This window comes from Pristis pectinata, chromosome 3 (assembly GCF_009764475.1).
Source record: "Pristis pectinata isolate sPriPec2 chromosome 3, sPriPec2.1.pri, whole genome shotgun sequence".
NCBI classification, from domain to species: domain Eukaryota; kingdom Metazoa; phylum Chordata; class Chondrichthyes; order Rhinopristiformes; family Pristidae; genus Pristis; species Pristis pectinata.
Window position 1 is genome coordinate 140,881,630 of NC_067407.1, and position 20,000 is coordinate 140,901,629.

A 20,000-nucleotide genomic window follows, 5' to 3' on the forward strand; every position below is an offset into this window, starting at 1 on the left:
AGGGATACGGGCCAAATGGAGACAAACGGGACTAGCTTAGATGGGTATCTTGGTCGGCATGGATGAGTTGGGCTGAAGGGCCTGTTTCCGTGCTGTATGACTCTATGAGTGGTAAATACTCAGAGTTCGGGACACACAGAGGCAGCAGACCGGAGGTCAGCGGTCAGATGCTGGCAGGTTCCCAAAGGCTCAAGGGCAGACTCCGAACCAGCACTGGTTAGTAAGTTTGAAGAAAACACTAAAATGGAGGAATCATTGGCAGTGGTTCTCAGGGTTTAAAGGGGGATCTTCATCAGCTGGGTCAGAGATTTTTTCCCAGGGCGAAAATGGCTAACATGAGGGGGCATAATTTTAAGGTGATTGGAGAAAGATGTCAGTGGGAAGTCTTTTTTTTTACACAGAGTGGTGGGTGTGTGGAACGCACTGCCCGCGGAGGTTGTGGGGGCAGATACTTTAGGGACATTTAAGAGACTCTTAGATAGACATGTGAATGATAGGGAAATGGGGGGCTATGTGGGAGGGAAGGGTTAGATAAATCTTAGAGTAGGATAAAATGTTGGTACAACATTGTGGGCCGAAGGGCCTGTACTGTGTTGTAATGTTCTATGTAAGTGGGCTGAGGAATAGCAAATGGAGTTTATTTCGGATAAGTTTGAGGTGTTGCACTTTGGGAAGACAATTCAGGATAGGACCTTTATAGTGAACAATATATTCCCATCTAAACTAGTCCCATTTGCCCACGTTTGGCCCATATCCCTCCAAACCTTTCCTATCCATGTACCTGTTCTAGTTCCTTTTAAATGTTGTTAATGTACCTGCCTCAACCACTTCCTCTGGCAGATCGTTCCACACACATGCCACTTGTGTGCTAAAAACACTTTGCGTTTAAAAAAAATTGCCTTCAGGTTCTTATTAAATCTCTCCCTCTCACCTTAAACCTATGCCCTCTAGTTAATTCTCCAGCCCTGGGAAAGAGACTGTGCGCATTCACCCTGTCTATGCCCCTCATGACTTTATACACCTCTATAAGATCACCCCTCATTCACCAACACTCCAGTAAATAAAGTCCCAGCCTGCTCAATCTCTCTCTGTATCTCAGTTCCTTGAGTCCTGGCAACATCCACGTAAATCTCCTCTGCGCTCTTTCCAGCTCAGTGTCCTTACTATTCATCACCAGGTTCATAGCTTGGCACTTGGTGGGTTTCATCTCCAATGGAGAATTGTAGCAGGCGGGGAGAATGATAATAGGGTCCAATCTAAGTCAAGGTCAAGTTTATTGCCAGATGCACAAGTCCATGTGTGCACAGGTGCAATGAAAAACTTACTTGCAGCAGCATCACAGGCACAGAGCCTCAGATAGAACATGGAGCATTACAGCACAGTACAGGCCCTTCGGCCCACAATGTTGTGCAGACATTTTATCCTGCTCTAAGATCTATCTATAGCCTTCCATTTCTCTATCATTCATGTGTCTATCTCTTAAATGTCCCTAATAATGGGGAGGGAGGGTAGGGAGGAGAGGGGGGGAGGGGGTAGGGAGGAGGGGGGGAGGGGGTAGGGAGGAGAGGGGGAAGGGAGGAGAGGGGGTAGGGAGGAGAGGGGGGGAGGGGAGGGGGAGGGGGTCGGGAGGAGAGGGGGGGAGGGGAGGGGAAGGGGGGAGGGGAGAGGGGGGAGGAGGAGGGAGGGGGGAGGGGGGAGGGGGGAGGGGGGAGGAAGGGGGGAGGGAGGAAGGGGGAGGAAGGGGGGAGGGGGGGAGGGGAGGGGAAGGGGGGAGGGGCAGGGGGAAGGGGGGAGGGGGAAGTGGGGGAGGGCGAGGGGGAAGGGGGGAGGGGAGGGGGGAAGGGTGGGGGAAGGGGAGGGGGGGAGGGGAGGGGGGAGGGGAGGGGGGAGGGGAGGGGAGGGGGGAGGGGGGGAGGGGGGATGGGGGAGGGGAGGAGGGGGGGGGGAGGAGGGGAGGGGAGGAGGGGGAGAAGGGGAAGGAGGGGGAGAAGGGGAGGAGGGGGGGAAGGGGAGGAGGGGGGGAAGGGGAGGAGGGGGGAAGGGGAGGAGGGGGGAAGGGGAGGAGGGGGAAGGGGAGGAGGGGGGAAGGGGAGGAGGGGGAAGGGGAGGAGGGGGAAGGGGAGGAAGGGGAGGGGGGAAGGGGAGGAAGGGAGGGGGAAGGGGAGGAAGGGGAGGGGGGGAGGGTGGGCGGGGGAGGGAGAAGGGGGGAAGGGGGAGGGGAAGGGGGGAAGGTGAGGGGGAAGGGGGGAAGGGGGGGGGAGGGGAAGGGGGGAAGGGGGGGGGAGGGGGAAGGGGGGAGGGGAAGGGGGGAGGGGGGAGGGGGGAGGGGGGAGGGGGGGAGGGGGGAGGGGGGGAGGGAGGAAGGGGGGAGGGAGGAAGGGGGGGAGGGAGGAAGGGGGGGGAGGGGGGAGGGAGGAAGGGGGGAGGGAGGAGGGGAAGGGGGGAGGGGGAGGGGAGGGGAAGGGGAAGGGGGGAGGGGGAGGGGGAGGGGAGGGGGAGGGGAGGGGGGAGGGAGGGGGAGGGGAGGGGGGAGGGTGAGGGGCGGGGGCGGGGGAAAGGGGGGAGGGGAAGGGGGGAGGGGGGAGGGGGAAGGGGTGGGGAGGGGGGAAGGGGGGGAGGGGGGGAGGGGGGAAGGGGGGGAGGGGGGAAGGGGGGAAGGGGAAGGGGGAAGGGGAAGGGGGGGGGGGAAGGGGGGGAGGGGGCGGGGAAGGGGGGAGGGGGGGGAAGGGGGGAGGGGGGGGAAGGGGGGAGGGGGAGGGGAAGGGGGGAGGGGGAGGGGAAGGGGGAGGGGGAGGGGGGGAGGGGGAGGGGAGGGGGGGAGGGGCGGGGGGGGGAGGGGGAGGGGAAGGGGGGGAGGGGAAGGGGGGGAGGGGGGAAGGGGAGGGGGGAGGGGGGAAGGGGGAAGGGGAAGGGGGGGGAAGGGGGGGGAAGGGGGGGAAGGGGGGGGAAGGGGGAAGGGGGGGAAGGGGGAAGACGGGGGGGAAGGGGGGGAAGGGGGAAGGGGGGGAAGGGGGGGGAAGGGGGGGAAGGGGGGGAAGGGGGAAGGGGGGGAAGGGGGGGGAAGGGGGAAGGGGGGGAAGGGGGGGGAAGGGGGAAGGGGGGGAAGGGGGGGAAGGGTGGCGAAGGGGGGGAAGGGGGGGGAAGGGGAAGGGGGAAGGGGGGGAAGGGGGAAGAAGGGGGGAAGGGGGAAGGGGACGGGGGGGAAGGGGGAAGGGGGGAAGGGGGAAGGGGGGGAAGGGGGGGAAGGGGGGGAAGGGGAGCACAGGGTTAGTGAGATAAGTGTGGACAAGGCAAGGCGCTGGGGCTGAGCAGTAACTCCGAGTGGGACAGGCAGTAACTTTAGAAGCAACCGGCGCCCTTCACTGCACTGACCCTGCGGGCTGGTGGATGTTGGCAGGCGACCTCGTGGCTTCAGCCCGGGGGGACTTGCAGCAGCACCGGCCCCAGGGGTGAGGGCAGCCGGCCCGGGGGTGGAGAATGCACAGGAAGAGCCCAGGCCCGGAAGAGCGCCAAAGATGCCGCGCTTCCTGCCAGGACCTGGCCCCAGTCCCACCTCGGGCCAGGCCATCCCGAGCCGGGGACCCCAGAGCAAGAAGTGGGCCCGGGGAGGCGGCTCACCCCCCCCCCCACCCCACCCCACCCCACACCGGGGCCCGACCCTGACCCACTGCCCCATCCCCGGCCCCCATCACCGGCCTCGGGGTTTAGCTGAGAACGGCCGCACTCACCCGTTGCCCTGGGCCGGGGGCTCTCGGTCCTTGTCCTCGGTCTCTCCTCTCTGGCAGCCCTGGATACCGGTGTCTCCCCGCTCCGGGTCCCGGCTCCCCTCCCGAGATCTCCCGCTCTGGGATCCCCTCGGATCTCACCTTGGGATCGCTCCGTGCCCCGGGTCCCTCTCCGTGGGATCTCTCCGTGCCCCCGGGTCCCGCTCTGTGGGATCTCTCCGTGCCCCGCTCCGTGGGATCTCTCCGTGCCCCCGGGTCCCGCTCCGTGGGATCTCTCCGTGCCCCCGGGTCCCGCTCCGTGGGATCTCTCCGTGCCCCGCTCCGTGGGATCTCTCCGTGCCCCGCTCCGTGGGATCTCTCACGTGCCCCCGGGTCCCGCTCCGTGGGATCTCTCCGTGCCCCGCTCCGTGGGATCTCTCCGTGCCCCCGGGTCCCGCTCCGTGGGATCCTCTCCGTGCCCCGGGTCCCGCTCCGTGGGATCTCTCCGTGCCCCCGGGTCCCGCTCCGTGGGATCTTTCCCTTGCCCTCCCGCCCGGCTGTGAAAGGCGCTGAAACTTCGCCGCGCCGTCCCCGTTTGAATTTGGTCACCAAACTTGGGATTGGTCGCTGGAGGGTCCAATCAGGCTCCGGCTTCACCCCGGCTCCGCCAATCAGAACAAACGCACCCGCCCAGCGGCAGCCCGTCCAGCGCGCCTTATTAAAGGGACCGCGCCCGCTGGGGAGGACGAAACTCCAGCTCAGGGCACCTGCAGCCCAAGAGCTCAGTGGGACAGGCTGCATCCCTGCCAGGAGAACCAGAGTCAACGTCAATAACACTGGGAAAGCTGCAGAGAAGGTTTAGGTCAAAGGCTGGAGTGTTTAACTTGGGTGGGGGTGGGGGGGTAGTGTTACATATCCCTGCAGATCCATTCCTTTGATTAATAGAACACACAACGTTGTGCCGACCTTTAAACCTCGCCTAAGACTATCTAACCCCTTCCTCCCACATATCCCTCTATTTTAAATTCCTCCATATGCTTTTCTAGTAATCTCTTTAATTTGATCAATGTACCACCGCCCAGGCAGCGCATTCCATGCCCCAACCACTCTACTGGGTAAAAAAACCCTCCTCTGATATCTCCCTTGAACTTCCCACCCATTACTCTAAAGCCATGCCCTCTTGTATTGAGCATTGGTGCCCTGGGAAAGAGGTGCTGGCTGTCTGTCTATTCCTTTTAATATTTTGTACACTTTTGGACCTTTGACCACAAGTCCATCAGGCAGTGGTCAGCACGGAACATCCTACAGGCACTGCAGGAGAAGGACTCGATGGATACTGTGGGGTGGTTCCCTGAGCAGACTGTCCAGACCATCTGGCAGAATGTCTCATCACCAGAACTCACCAACAAGCACCAAGACCTCACTTGGCTGGCGGTGAGAGGGCCCCTCCCAGTCAGATCCTTCCTGTATGGTTGGAACCTCACTCCCAGCGCGCGCTGGCCCCGGGAGGACTGCGCTGGGGACGAGACGGTCGCCCACCTCTTTGCGGGCTGTAGGTTTGCGAACAGGGTGTGGTGAAGATGCAAGGGTCCTTGTCACGTTTCATCCCCAGCAGCAGCGTAACAGAGGATTCTCTGATCTATGGGCTGTTCCCGGGGACACACACACACAGACGGACATCAACTGCTGCTGAAGGTCATCAACTCGGTGAAAGACACTCTTTGGTCCTGCCCGAAACTTGTTGGTCTTCCAGCACTGCGAGATGTCCGTAGGGGAATGCTGCCGGCTGGCACATTCCAGGCTGCAGGAGTACGTGCTGAGGGACGCACTGAAGCTAGGGCGCAGCCAACCCAAAGGCTCGGTGGGGGAAGGACTACAGTTTAGGGTTCTTCTGCCACTGGAGAGGGAGGGGCGGGGACAGGCGAGAAAGCCCCTAAATATTGTAAATACAGGACCGGGAAGCTTCCAGGGAGCACACGCTGTGGCATCAGTGCTGTTTTCTATATAAAAAGGTAACACTAATGAATGATCTGTACAAGAATGTAAAGGTTTGCACTGTTTTGTAATTGTATATAGTTTGTCTTTTATTATGAATAAAGTTTATTTTGTACAAAAAAACTTTCAGACTCTTAGTATTTCTTAACAGTTTGACTATAGTTTGATGCATGGTCTCAACCCCAAACGTTAACCATCCCTCTGCCCCCACAGGTGTTACTCCACCCGCTGAGTTCTTCCAGCAGTGTGTTATTTTGTTCTAAATCCCAGCACCTGCCGTCTCTTGTGTCTTCAGTTATTTTTGATTTCATCAGAAATGTGACGTCAATTGAAAGTTACGAGTAAAATCACCCATACTCTTGCCGACCATATTCACAAAACAACATATTACAGGAAATGCAATTTAATCAGTCACGAAAGTTTAAAGGAGATGTGCTGGGCAAGTTTTTGTTTTACACAGAGAGCGGTGGGTGCCGGAACGCACTGCAGGGGTGCTGGTGGAGGCAGATATGACAGAGGCATTTTAGAGACTTTTAGATAGACACATCAATATGCAGAGAATGGAGGGATATGGATTATGTGCAGGCAGAAGAGATTTAGTTTGATTTGGCTTCCTGTACAGCACAGACACGGTGGGCCAAAGGGCCTGTTCCTGTGCTGTATCGTTCTGTGTTGGTCTATATTCTTTACAATCATATTGCAATTTAACCAAAACATTACATTCACATAGCACCTAAGCTGCTCACGGGGCCTCTGAACAGTTTCACCCATCAAGTGTTTGTGGTCTAACTGCTCAGAAACATCCCTTCCAGTTCCACAGACAGAAATTATCAACTTGACCTCTTCTCTCAGCCGTTTTCATGCACCATCCTCTGTGCTTACTGAGACTCAGTTATTTGCCCCTCCCTTGGTTTCAGATCTGCCCAAGGCCCTAGCCCGCCCTTTGTTCTTTATTTTGTTTTAATTTGGTAAATTGGTTTATTATTGTCACTTGTACCGAGGTACAGTGACAAACTTTGTCTTGCATACCAATCGTACGGGTCAATTCATTACACAGCGCAGTTAGTACACAGTGCATTGAGGTTAGTACAAGGTAAAACAATAACAGAATGCAGGTAGATGCTGACCCCATGCAAGCTTACAGAACATTGGTCAGGCTACAGCTACAATAATGCACGATGTTCTGGTCATCAAAGTCTATAAATGAGCCATTTTATAGACTCATAGAGCACTACAGCTCTGAGACAGGCCCTTCGGTCCATCTAATCCATGCCAGCCTGGTTTTCTGCCTAGTCCATCTACCTGCACCCAGACCATATCCCTACAAACCCCTCCATCCATGTACCTATCCAAACTTAGATGTTACAACTGAACCCGCATCCACTACTTCCGCTGGCAGCTCGTTCCACACTCGCACCACCCTCTGAGTGAAGTAGTTCCCCCCTCAGATTCCCCTTAAATATTTCACCTTTCACCCTAAACCTATGACCTCTAGTTCTAGTCTCACCCCATCTGAGGGGAAAAGCCTGCATGCACTCACCTATCTATACCCCTCATAATTTTGTATACCTCTATAAGATCTCCCTCATTCTCCTGCGCTCCAGGGAATAAAGCCCTACTTATTCAACCTTTCCCTATAACTCAGGTCCTCAAGTTCCGGCAACATGCTTGTAAATTTTCTCTGCACTCTTTTCAAGCTTATTGATATCTTTCCTGCAGGCAGGTGACCAGAAATGCACACAATGCTCCAAATTCAGCCTCGCAAATGTCTGGTACAACATCCCAGCTCCTGTATTCAATGTCCTGATTTATGAAGGCCAAAATACCAAAAAGAATGAATACTTTGCATCTGTCCTCAGGGAATAACATGAACATTGTGAAATATTTAAAGTGATAAAAATAGGTTTGCTAAATTGGTCTATTATTGTCACGGGTACTGGGGTACAGTGAAAAAAACATTGTCTTGCATGCCATCCCTATAGATCATTTCATCACATCAGTGCATTGAGGTAGTACAAAGGAAAACAATAACAATGCAGAATAAAGTGTTACAGTTACAGAGAAAGTGCAGTGCAGGCAGACAATAAGGTGCAAGGCCATAATGAGGTAGATTGTGAGGTTGAGAGTCCATCTTATCATACTAGGGGACCGATCAATAGTCTTATAATAGTGGGATAGAAGCCGTCCTTGAGCTGTTTGTTTCGAGGGTGTATCATTTATTGTCCATTTCTACTTGCCCTTCATCTGAGGAGGCAGTTAAGAGTCAATAACATTGATGGGTTGGGTCACACACAGGCCAGACAGCAAAAGGATGGGGTATTTCCTTTCCTGAAGGGCATTGGTGCAGAAGTTCGTGCTGAAGGACACACTGAAGCTCTGTGGGGAAGGGTCCAAAGTCTGAGCTCCTTCTGCTCCTGTACATGGAGGGGCTGGGTCGGGTGGGGAAGCCCCTCAAACAATAAAAGGGGATTGGTGCTATGGTTTAAAAATGAAAGTATTAAAACTATGAAGGATCCTGATGAAGGGTCTCGACCTGAAACATCGACTGTTTATTTCCCTCCATAGATGCTGCCTGACCTGCTGAGTTCCTCCAGCATTTTGTGTGTTGCTCCAGATTCCAGCATCTGCAGTCTCTTGTGTCTCTGTTAACGCTACTGAATGTATTAACCAAATGATACTGAAAATATAAGATGTTTTGCAGTGTTTATTCCTTTGTATATATTTTTTGTTGTGAATAAAGTTATTATTCATAGTAAGATTTAAAAAAAGGCATTTGTGAACCAGATCGGATCCAATAGTTTCATGATCTCCATCAGTGAGACTCACATTTCATTCCAGGGTCATGATCTTCTCGATTAGTACAATAGGCAGAATGGTCTACTCCTACTATGAATTCTACAGGTGATGCAGCTCTATAGAACTCTGGTTCAACCACACTTGGAGTATTGTGTTCAGTTCTGGTCACCTCATTACAGGAAGGATGTGGAAGCTTTAGAGAGGGTGCAGAGGAGATTTACCAGGATGCTGCCTGGTTTGGAGAACATGTCTTATGAGGAAAGGTTGAGCGAGCTAGGGCTTTTCTCTTGGAGTGACGCAGGATGAGAGGTGACTTCGCAGAGGTGTATTAAGTTATGAGGGGCATAGATAGAGCGGACAGCCAGCACCTTCTCCCCAGGGTGGCAATGGCCAATACCAGAGGACATCCGTTTAAGGTCAGGGGAGGAAAGTTTAGGGGAGATGTCAGAGGAGTTTGTACGTTCTCCGTGTCTGCATGGATTTCCTCCAGGTGCTCGGTTTCCTCCCACATTCCAAAGACGTACGGGTTAGGAAGTTGTGGGTATGCTACGTTGGCGCCAGAAGCATGGTGACACTTGCAGGCTGCCCCCAGAAGACTCTACACAAAAGATGTATTTCACTGTGTGTTTCGATATATGTGTGACCAATAAAGATATCTGATCTGATCTGACCTGACCAAGACCTGCCTCTTCAAGGCAGTAGCATCCATCACAAAGGACCCTCACCATCCGGGACATGCCCTCTTCTCATTACTACCATCGGCGAGGAGGTACAGGAGCCTGAAGATCCACACTCAATGTTTCGGGAACAGCTTCTTCCCCTCAGCCATCAGATTTCTGAAAAGGTCCATGAACCCATGAGCACTACCTCGTTATTCCTGCTTCTTTGCACTATTTACTTATTTTGTAGTTTATAGTAATTTTATGTCTTTGCACTGTACTGCTGATGCGAAACAACACATTTCATGTCATAGTCAGTGATAAAACTGATTCTGATTCCTCTCACCCCACAGATGAGGATCAGATCACTGATATAATGCCGCGAAATTTGTTGCTTTGCAGCTGCAGTACACTGCAAGACACAAACATAAAATTAATATAAATGTATATTAATAATACAGACGCTGCTTGATCCACTGAGTTCCTCCTGCAGTTTGTTCTTTTGCTCCAGATTTAGCATTTGCAGTCTCTTGCGTCTCCAGCTTTTAATCAAATCCAGAGTCGGGGCCGAGGAAGGTGGGGGTGCAGGGAGTAAGGGGGTGGAGTGACAGAAGAGATGTGCGAGAACAGGCCAGTAATGGGGCAGGTAGAGAAACAAAAGACGGGGGCGGAGGTGTGAACGGTTACAACAAAGGAGGGTGAAGCAGAGGCGAGGGTACGGCCGGACGCCTGAAATGTCGGCAATTCCACCCCTCACCCACACCCCCACCACCACCCCAGCCCCAACAGATGCTGCTCAACCCGCTGAGTTCCTCTGGCAGTTTTTCTGTTGATTCTGCCCATCACATCCAGTTGACCAGAGGGCACCCAATAAATACGTCGTCAACAACAACAGGCTTTTGAAGAGCATCGGTGTTGGAGGGGAGTTGCTCTCGTGGACCAGACCCCCACAGGCACAGTGTTTGTGTCATTCAGGGGTACTTATCAATAATGTGTTTACTTCTTTTTACAGCATGCAGTTACTCACCTCGGCTTCTAGACAACACTTCCCAAACCTCTTACCAACAAGGGCAGTAGGCACATGGGAACACCACCACCCACCTGCAGGTTCCCTTCCAAGACACAAGACACAAGACACATAAAGCAGCCGACATAATCAAAGACCCCTCCCACCCCGGATATTCTCTCTTCTCCATAGAACCATAGAACACTACAGCACAGAAAACAGGCCATTTGGCCCTTCTAGTCTAGAAACTTTATTCTGCTAGTCCCATTTACCTGCACCCTCCAGACTTCTCTCGTCCATGTATCTATCCAATTTATTCTTAAAACTTAAGAGTGAGCCCACATTTACATCAGATGGCAGCCTCTTCCACACTGCCACCACTATCTGAGTGAACAAGTTCCCCCTAATGTTCCCCCTAAACCTTTCCCCTTTCACCCTAAAGCCATGTCCTCTCGTACTTTATCTCTCCTAATCTAGGTGGAAAGAGCCTACTCGTATTTACTCTGTTTATACCCCTCATAATTTTGTAAACCTCTATCAAATCTCCCCTCATTCTTCTACGCTCCAAGGAATAAAGTCCTAACATGTTCAATATTTCCCCGTTCAACCTGTTCTATCTCCCCCCTTCCATTGGGCAGAAGATACAAAGCCTGAAAGCACGTACCACCAGGCTCAAGGACAGCTTCTATCCCGCTGTTATAAGACTATTTGAACGGTTCCCTAGTACAGACTCTTGACCTCACAATCTACCTCGTTTATGGCTTTGCACCTTATTGTCTGCCTGCACTGCATTTTCTCTGTAACTGTAACCACTATTGTTTTCCCTTGTACTACCTCAATGCACTGATGTGATGTATTGATCTGTACGAGATGGCACGCAAAACCAAGTTTTTCACTGTACCCTTGGTACGTGGTGACAATAACAAACCAACTTCCAATCAAAGACACCTCAGCACACTGCAGGAATGGACAGTGTGGATTTCCCAGTCCGAGCAGCACAACAGAACCAAAGGGAACCATGGTGGGCCGAAGGGCCTGTTATGTGCTGTATGGTTTGTGCTGTATGGAACACTGTCGATCACTTCAGTTTGCAAGGATGTTCAACCACTACAACGTCCAATTACATAGTGCCAATGTGCTTCAAGGGGACATTTTCAGGAGACTGACTCAGACCAAGGAGATCTCAGAGCAGAGAACTGACAGCTGCCCACAGGGAGTGTCTAAGAGGTGAAGGGAGAGGGTAGCGGGTTTTGGGAAGGGAATCCTAGAGCTCAGGTCCCGGCAGACAAAGGCTCTGTCCCCAAGAGTGGAGCCATTAAATCCGGAGATGATCGGGAGGGCAGAACTGGAGGTGTGCGGGGATCTCAGAGGAGAAGCAGCGGAGGGGTTACACTGAAAGTGTGGGCAAGGTTCCTGGTGGGATCCAAAACACAAGGATGAGAAAAATCAAGGTATCACTGGACCATAGAAAGCATCCTATCTGGATGCATCACGGCTTGGTACGGCAACTGCTCTGCCCAGGACCGTAAGAAACTGCAGAGAGTTGTGGACACAGCCCAGCGCATCATGGACACCAGCCTCCCCTCCTTGGACTTTACCTCTTGCTGTCTTGGTGAAGCACCCAGCATAATCAAAGACCCCACCCACCCGGGTCATTCTCCTTTCTCTCCTCTTCCATCAGGCAGAAGATACAGGAGCCTGAGGGCAACGTACCACCAGACTTAAGGACAGCTTCTACCCCACTGTGATAAGACTACTGAACAGTTCCCTTATACAATGAGATGAACTATGACCTCACGATCTACCTTCTTGTGACCTTGCAACTTATTGCACTGCACTTTCTCTGTAGCTGTGACACTTTACTCTGTACTGTTATTGTTTTTACCTGTACTACATCAATGCATTCTTTACTAACTCAATGTAACTGCACTGTGTAATGAATTGATCTGTACGATCGGTTTGTAAGACAAGTTTTTCACTGTACCTCAGTAGAAGTGACAATAATAAACCAATACCAATACCAGGAGATGGAGGATTGAATTTATAAGTAGAGATGGGCCGGCACAACTGGAGACATCGATAGTGGCGTTTTAGCTTGAGTTCAAGTTTAGTTAGGGTAGATTGGCCGAGATCTGACCAGATCCATTGGAATAACTCTGGAGGTGACAACAGCGTGGCAAGGTCATCAGCCACAGAGGAGCTGAGACAGGGCAGAGGAGGATCAAAATGGACCGGAGTGCAGCAAGTCCAATTTTATTGGGGTGTTGAAAGATTGTCACTGATGCTGTGACCCACTATGCTGCGTCTGTGTGTTCTCCAGGAACTCGAGGAGACATTCAGTGTCCGCCAGGCTTTTCAGCTCTTCAACCATCTCATCCAGAAGCTCTCCCCCCAGCATGAAGTCCTTCAGGTTGTAGAGCGATTTACCGATCCGATGATCCGTAACCCTGTCCTGCGGAAATTGTAGGTTCGGATTTTTTCCGATCTTCCCCTGGTCCCAATCTGGTGAAAGAAAAATTGTTGAAGAAGTGTTGGCGGATATCTTGAAACATCTGGCACTGTTCATGAGTGTGGTCACATGGAAAACCAGACAGCATTGAAACAGCTGATGTATTTACAGCAAAAATGGCATTTGCCTTCTTAACTCCTTGGACCTGCGTGCTAACTTCCTGTGATCCAGGCATGAGACCACCTAGATCTCTCTGAGCTTCACTCACGCAGTCTCTCTCCATTTAGATAATAATCCGCCTTCTGACTCTTATGTGCCCTCACACTTCCCCCACATTAAATCCATTTGCCAGGTTTTCACCCAATCACTTAATCTATTCGAAACAGAGGGGAAGTTCAAAGGAGATGTGCGAGGCAAGTTTTTATTTTACACAGAGAGTGGTGGGTGCCTAGAATTGCCTGCCAGGGATGGTGGATGATCACTGTGTGTTTCGAAGTACATGCGACTAATAAAGATATCTGTTCTTATCTTATTTTCTTATGAATTTTCCCTCCTTATCAGCTTTTCAGTCTTCACTACTGGATCCTAAAACTGGAGGGGTTGGTCAGGGGCAGGGACGGGATGCTGGAGGGGTTGGTCAGGGGCAGGGACGGGGTGCTGGAGGGGTTGGTTAGGGGTCAGGGATGGGGTGCTGGAGGGGTTGGTCAGGGGCAGGGACGGGGTACTGGAGAGGTTGGTCAGGGGCAGGGACGGGGTACTGGAGGGGTTGGTCTGGGCAGGGACAAGGTACTGGAGGGGTTGGTCAGGGGCAGGGACAGGGTACTGGAGGGGTTGGTCAGGGGCAGGGACGGGGTACTGGAGAGGTTGGTCAGGGGCAGGGACTGGGTGCTGGAGGGGTTAGTCAGGGGCAGGGACTGGGTGCTGGAGGGGTTAGTCAGGGGCAGGGACGGGGTGCTGGAGGGGTTGGTCAGGGGCAGGGGGCAGGGACGGGGTACTGGAGGGGTTGGTCAGGGGCAGGGACGGGGTACTGGAGGGGTTGGTCAGGGGCAGGGGGCACGGACGGGGTGCTGGAGGGGTTGGTCAGGGGCAGGGACGGGGTGCTGGAGGGGTTGGTCAGGGGCAGGGGGCAGGGACGGGGTGCTGGAGGGGTTGGTCAGGGGCAGGGACGGGGTGCTGGAGGGGTTGGTCAGGGGCAGGGACGGGGTACTGGAGGGGTTGGTCAGGGGCAGGGACGGGGTACTGGAGGGTTAGTCAGGGGCAGGGACGGGGTGCTGGAGGGGTTGGTCAGGGGCAGGGGGCAGGGACGGGGTACTGGAGAGGTTGGTCAGGGGCAGGGACGGGGTACTGGAGGGGTTGGTCAGGGGCAGGGGGCACGGACGAGGTGCTGGAGGGATTGGTCAGGGGCAGGGGGCAGGGACGGGGTGCTGGAGGGGTTGGTCAGGGGCAGGGACGGGGTGCTGGAGGGGTTGGTCTGGGGTCAGGGACGGGGTACTGGAGGGGTTGGTCAGGGGCAGGGACGGGGTACTGGAGGGGTTGGTCAGGGGCAGGGACGGGGTACTGGAGGGGTTAGTCAGGGGCAGGGACGGGGTGCTGGAGGGGTTGGCCAGCGGCAGGGGGCAGGGACGGGGTGCTGGAGGGATTGGTCAGGGGCAGGGACGGGGTTCTGGAGGGGTTGGTCAGGGTCAGGGGCAGGGACGGGGTGCTGGAGGGGTTGGTCAGGGGCAGGGACGGGGTTCTGGAGGGGTTGGTCAGGGTCAGGGGCAGGGACGGGGTGCTGGAGGGGTTGGCCAGCGGCAGGGGGCAGGGACGGGGTACTGGAGGGGTTGGTCAGGGGCAGGGGGCAGGGACTGGGTGCTGGAGGGATTGGTCAGGGGCAGGGACGGGGTTCTGGAGGGGTTGGCCAGCGGCAGGGGGCAGGGACGGGGTGCTGGAGGGGTTGGCCAGCGGCAGGGGGCAGGGACGGGGTGCTGGAGGGGTTGGCCAGCGGCAGGGGGCAGGGACGGGGTGCTGGAGGGGTTGGTCAGGGTCAGGGGCAGGGACGGGGTGCTGGAGGGGTTGGCCAGCGGCAGGGGGCAGGGACGGGGTACTGGAGGGGTTGGTCAGGGGCAGGGACGGGGTACTGGAGGGGTTGGTCAGGGGCAGGGACGGGGTGCTGGAGGGGTTGGCCAGCGGCAGGGGGCAGGGACGGGGTGCTGGAGGGGTTGGCCAGCGGCAGGGGGCAGGGACGGGGTGCTGGAGGGGTGCTCAGTACCTGAATGCTCCGTGCGTACTGCCGTCTGCTCGTCTCCTCGTCCAGCTTCATGCGGTAGAGCTTGGCCCGCAGCAGCTGCATGGCGCGCTCCCGGTTCCTCAGCTGCGAGCGTTCCTGCTGGCATTCGGCCACCACACCTGCCGCCGACACAAGTAACCGTTAACTCAGGGCTCAGTGCTGCGCCCGCCGCTGGTCGCCGTCTATCAGCCATTTGGCTGAGAACATAACGGAGGATAGTTAGTAAGTCTGCAGCGACAACCAAAGTAGGTGGTGTCGTCGACAGTGACGATGGTTATCAGGACTTACGGAGGGACCTTGATCAGCTGGGTAAGTGGGCTGAGGAACGGCAGATGCAGTTTAATTCGGATAAGTGCGAGCTGTTACATTTTGGGAAGACAAATGAGCGTAGGACGTTCATAGTGAACGGCAGAGCCGTGGGGAGTGTTGTAGAACATAGGAACCAAGGAGTACAAGTACATGGTTCGCTGAAAATGGCATCACAAGCAGACAGGGTGGTGAAGAAGGCTGGCCTTCATCAGTCAGGGCACGGAGTATAGGAGTTGGGAGGTCACGGCGTGGTTGTACAGGATGCTGGTGAGGCTGCTCTTGGAGTATTGTGTTCAGTTTTGGTCGCCCTGCTCGAGGAAGGATGTTACTACACTGGAAAGAGTACAGAAAAGATTCACGAGGATGTTGCCAGCACTAGAGGAACTGAGTTACAGGGAGAGTTCAGGATGCCCTAAAGGTTAACCACCGGGTCAGATCAGTGGTCAAGAAAGCGAATGCTATGTTGGCATTGATCTCGAGAAATATAAAGTATAAAAGTAAGGAAGTGTTGATGAGGCTCTATGGGGCACTGGTGAGGCCTCATCTGGAGTACTGTGCACAGTTCTGGGCCCCTTATCTTAAGAAGGATGTGCTGATGTTGGAGAGGGTTCAGAGAAGATTTACGAGGATGATTCCCGAAATGAAAGGGTTTACGTACGATGAGCGTTTGTCGGCTCTTGGACTGTACTCACTGGAGTACAGAAGAATGAGAGGGGACCTCATAGAAACATTTCAAATGTTGAAAGGAATGGACAGAGTAGATGTGGTCAAGCTGTTTCCCTTGGTGGGTGAGTCCAGGACTAGAGGGCACAGTCTTATAATTAGAGGGTACCAGTTTGAAACAGAAATGACGAGAAATTTCTTTAGCCAGAGGGTCGTGGATTTATGGAATTCTTTGCCACGTACAGGTGTGGAGGCCCGATCATTGGGGGTGTTTAAGGAGGAGATTGATAGGTATCTAATTGGTCAGGGTATAAGGGATATGGGGAAAAGGCCAGAAATTGGGGCTAGATAGGAATGGTATTAGCTTAGCTCATGGAGCAGACTCGATGGGCCGAATGGCCTGCTTCTACTCCTTGTGATCTTGTGAGAGGTTGGACAAGTGAGAACTTTTTCTTCATTGGAATGTATGAGACTGAGAGGTGATCTTACGGAGGTGTATAAAATCATGAGGGGCATAGCTAGTGTGAATCTGCAGTCTTTTACCCAGGGTTGGGGAATCAAGAACTAGAGGACATAGGTTTAAGATGAGAGGGGAAAGACTTAATAAGAATCTGAAGGCAACTTTTCTTTTTAACATACAAAGGGTGGTACGTGTGTGGAACGAGCTGCCAGAGGAAGTGGTTGAGACAGGTACAATAACAACATTTAAAAGACAGTTGGACAGGTCCACGGATAGGAAAGGTTTAGAGGGACAAATGTGGGTAAATGGGACTAACTTGGATGGGCATCTTGCTCAGCATGGACTGGTTGGGCTGAAGGGCCTGTTTCCGTGATGTATGACTCCGTGACATTGCCGACGCCCTCCCCCACCCCCAGCTCAGAATGGTCAAAGTGCCCCGGTGGACAACTCAACACCGGCGATCAGAGACACCAAGGGTCAGGCAGCCCCACTGCTGGCAGCAATTCCCTCCCATCCCTCTCCTGTGACCTTTCACCCCCAACACCACCGCCCTGACAACCTTTGAACCTCCAGCTCCCAATGAGCCTGCCTCCCACAGATTCTGAATTCTAACAGAAAGGTCAAAGACACTGACGTATTATTTAAGGCGTAATTATTTTCCCACTGGGCTGGCTGTGGTTTCCCGGTTCCAGAATCACTGTCTGCAGGGAGCGGAGTCATAGGTTGTACAACGCAGAAACAGGCCCTTCGGCCGAACTCAACCATGCCGACCAAGTTGCTAGTTCCATTTGCCTGCATTTGGCCCATCTCTCTCTAAGGTAAGATTTCTTCAATAGTCACATGTACATCGAAACACACAGTGAAATGCAGCTTTTGCGTAGAGTGTTCTGGGGGCAGCCCGCAAGTGTCGCCACGCTTCCGGCGCCAACATAGCGTGCCCACAGCTTCCTAACCCGTAGACCTTTGGAATGTGGGAGGAAACCGGAGCACCCGGAGGAAACCCACGCAGACATGGGGAGAGCGTACAAAAACCTTCCCTAACCGTGTCCTTGTCCAAGTGTATTTTAAATGGTGTTACTGTACCTGCCTCTCCCACTTCCTCTGGCAGCTCATTCCATATACCCACCACCCTCTGGGTGGAAAAATTTCCCCTCTGATTCCTTTTAAATCTTTCTCCTCTCACTTTAAGCCTGTGTCCTCTAGTTTTAGACTCCCCCACCCTGAGAAAAAGACTGTGGCAATTTCCCCTATCTACAGCCTCAATAAGGTCACCCCTCAGCCTCCGTCACTGCAGAGAAAACAGTCCCAGCCTGTCCAGCCTCTCCTTGCAACTGAAGCCCTCCAGTCCCGGTAACATCCTTGTGAATCTCTTCTGCCTCTTTCCAACTTAACACAGTCGAACGGCAGAGAACGCCCTTACCTGTTGGGAGGTGGAGTATCCGCACTGCGCTGTCCGTCGTGTTCACATGTTGACCACCTGCCCCGCTCGCTCGCTTCGTTTCTATCCGCAGGTCTTTGGGGCTGATCGTCAGGTCAATCTGATTGGAGGAACGTGAATGGGCAGCCTTCAGACCAAGTGCAGAACCACCTCTCACAGAGTCACCAGAACCCAGCCCACTGCCCAGCCCCGGAAGCTCAGTTCTTCTGCTTCTGCTGGCTCCATCTCTCATTGATCCAGCTCCTGACCCCTGAGCCCCCCTGCCCCACTCCCCTCCTTTAAGGTAGTTGTTAAAAGTCCAGTCAACTGGCCTTCACCACCCACTCTGAGCAGGTGAAGTCTTCGACCACTTCAAAGGGCATTTAAGACTTTAACTTGGGATCGGTACCACAGACCAAGTAAGGATAACTGGAGACGCAAGAGACTGCTGATTCTGGAATCTGGAGCAACAATCTGCTGGAGGAACTTAGTGGGTCGAGCAGCATCTGTGGGGGAAAGGAATTGTCGACGCTTGGAGTCGATAGCAGGCATGGTAGTGTAGTGGTTAGCGTAACGCTATTACAGCGCCAGCGACCCGGGTTCAATTCCGGCTGCTGTCTGTAAGGAGTTTGTACATTCTCCCTGTGTTTGCGTGGGTTTTTTCCGGGTGCTCCGGTTTCCTCCCACATTCCAAAGACGTACGGGTTAGGAAGTTGTGGGCGTGCTTTGTTGGCGCCGGAAGCGTGGTGACACTTGCAGGCTGCCCCCAGAACACTCAACGCAAAAGATGCATTTCGCTGTGTGTTTCGATGTACACGTGACTAGTAAAGATACCTGACCTTACCCTGCATCAGGTCCTGATGCAGAGTTTCCACCTGAAACGTCGACAAATCTTGTCATCCCACAGACGATGCGTGACCCACTGATTTCCTCCAGCAGACTGTTTGTTGCTAAGGATAATTGGGATCCCCAAGAAGATTTTCGTGAACCAGCTGGGGTTTCTACAACACTTTAGCAGCATTTTCTGATTTCTTTTTACCCAAATTCAAGTTTCAAGCTGTTCGGGTGAAGTTAATGCTCACTCTCTCGATCTGGTAACATAAACCCTACTCTTGGAGGAGTGTGTTCCAGGTGTCTGCAGGGTACAAGGAGTTTTACTCTGTGTCTAACCCATGGTGTCCTGTCCTGGGAGCATGTGATGGGACAGAGGGAACTTTAAGAATTTAACCCATAATGTACCTGCTGTGGAAGTGTGTGATGGAACAGTGTAGAGGGAGCTTTATTCTATATCTAACCAGTGCAGTCCCTTCCATGAGTGTGTGCCACAGGACAGTATGGTGGGGATTTAATCTGTGCCTAACCAGTTCCGCCCCTCACTGAGGAATATGTGATGGGATTGTGTAAAGAGGGCTTCACTCTGTACCTCAACAGTGCTGCCCCTGTCCAGGAGCGCGTGATAGGAGATTTACTGTGTATCTAACCTGTCCTGTCCCAGGACAATGATTAAGATCAGATTCAGATTAGTTTATTGTCAATTACACCAGGGCACGATGAAAATCTTTGCTCACGTGAAGCTCACAGAGTAGACAGTGTACAAGGTAATGATGAGGGAGTTTTATTCTGTTCTTAACCCATGAGGTCTCTGCCCTTGAAACGTGTGACGGGACAGATTCAGTCTGTATTTAACCCATGCTGATGGGAGAAGATCTCTTTATTAGTCACATGTACATTGAAACACACAATGAAATGCATCTTTTGCGTAGAGTGTTCTGGGGGGCAGCCCGCAAGTGTCGCTACGCTTCCGGCGCCAACATAACATGCCCACAACTTCCTAACCCGTACAACTTTGGAATGTGGGAGGAAACTGGAGCACCCAGAGGAAACCCACGCAGACATGGAGAGAATGTACAAACTCCTTACAGACAGCGGCGGGAATTGAACCCAGGTCTCTGGCGCTGTAATAGCATTACACGACCGTGCATGATGGGACAGTCTGGAGGGAGCTTAGTGGTTGCTGACAAGAGGGAGCTCGATATTAATACAGTTCGGCAAATCCAAGTCACTGGGAGTTTTCTGTTACCAGCCTGACATCCTTCAGCTTCACATCGGTAGCTCACCAGAAATGGGGTGGCTTTCGTTAGAGAGGGTGTAAGGCAAGGCAGATACCTCGGTGGGCTGGGGTAACACAGCCACAGTCATAGTGCTGGTGTGAGTCCGGCCTTGCTTCTCGGTTCGGGGAACCCTCTGTACTCGGTGAACTCCCCCTTCATGCT

General features: G+C 53.5%; 2 protein-coding genes across 2 annotated transcripts in view; both read right to left on the minus strand.

The window, feature by feature from the left end:
* The window catches only part of LOC127568876 (F-box only protein 5-like), a 98,319-nt gene extending 94,152 nt beyond the window's left edge, over positions 1 to 4,167 (minus strand). The window contains exon 1 of the mRNA XM_052013102.1: positions 4,088 to 4,167. The gene's annotated coding sequence lies outside the window, so the exon portion shown is untranslated. The remainder of the gene's footprint in view (positions 1 to 4,087) is intronic.
* The window catches only part of LOC127568875 (peptide chain release factor 1-like, mitochondrial), a 102,719-nt gene that overhangs the window by 68,054 nt on the left and 14,665 nt on the right, over positions 1 to 20,000 (minus strand). The gene's annotated exons all lie outside the window — the stretch shown is intronic.